The sequence below is a fragment of the Octopus bimaculoides genome, chromosome 12 (genome assembly GCF_001194135.2).
Source record: "Octopus bimaculoides isolate UCB-OBI-ISO-001 chromosome 12, ASM119413v2, whole genome shotgun sequence".
In the NCBI taxonomy this organism is placed as follows: domain Eukaryota; kingdom Metazoa; phylum Mollusca; class Cephalopoda; order Octopoda; family Octopodidae; genus Octopus; species Octopus bimaculoides.
Genome location: NC_068992.1, coordinates 28,639,751 through 28,640,892, shown reverse-complemented (window position 1 = coordinate 28,640,892; position 1,142 = coordinate 28,639,751).

Here is a 1,142-nt window from a genome sequence, read left to right as displayed (position 1 = left end):
GTAATCGACTTAGCCCTTCCACTGAAATTGCTGGCCTTATGCTGAAATTTGAAATCAATATTAGCAATGATTGTGGAGGCCCGTGGATTATTGGTTCGGACATTGGACTCATGATCGTAAGAATGCGGTTTCGATTTCTGAACCGAGCGACATGTTGCATTCTGGAGCAAAACACTCCATTTCACGCTACTCCAGTCTACTAAGCTGACAAAATGAGTAATTATGCGACGGATCAGCGTCCTGTCCAGGGGTGGGGGGGAAATATATGCACCACGGAAACCGGTAAACCGGCCCTATGTGGTTCTTGAAGCGGTGATCCGGCAGAATCATTAACATACCAGGCAAAACGCTTAGCTTTATGTTCTGGGACAAAATTCCGCTGAGATCAACTTTGCCTTTCCTCCTTTCGGGGTCAATAAAATAAATACGGAAAAAGGAGTTCCAGGAATGCTTCCATCACTGGAAACGACACTGGATAAAGTGTGTGGCTTCAGAATGGGATCATTTTGAAGGAGATCAAATGTCGAATTGATATGTTTCGTAGTTTTCAATCAAATCTCCCTCAGATCCCACCTACAGTCTTAAAAGAAACGACACATTATATAATATGATCGTGATTAACATGCGAGTTAATCACAGCTAGAATACTTTTTCGTCATAAGGTCTGCTTGATCCGAGCTGATCTGGAGTTTAATTTTAACACAGACAAGCAAGGGAAGTCACTAGAAGAATAAGTAGCAAAGAGTTGTCGTCCTTATTTATCCAATGAAGTTTAAACGTTTGCATTTTATATTAGAAATCAAATATAAGTCTGTGAAAAGAATCGTTAGCACGCCGGGCAATATGCTCAGCAGCATTTCGTCCATCTTCACGTTCTATGTTTAAAATCCGCCTAGGTCGACTTTACCTTTTATCCTTTCGTGGTTGATAAAATAAATACCAGTTGAACACTGGAGTCGATGTAATCGACTTACCCCCGCCTCCAAAATTGCTGGCCGTGTGCCAAAATTTGAAACCAATATTAGAAATCAAGTGTATATCTATCTATCTATCTATCTATCTATCTATCTATCTATCTATCTATGAGGTCAGTCGCATCTGTATTGTTTCGCCACCCGGTCAGTGAAGATTTTTCCATTTCC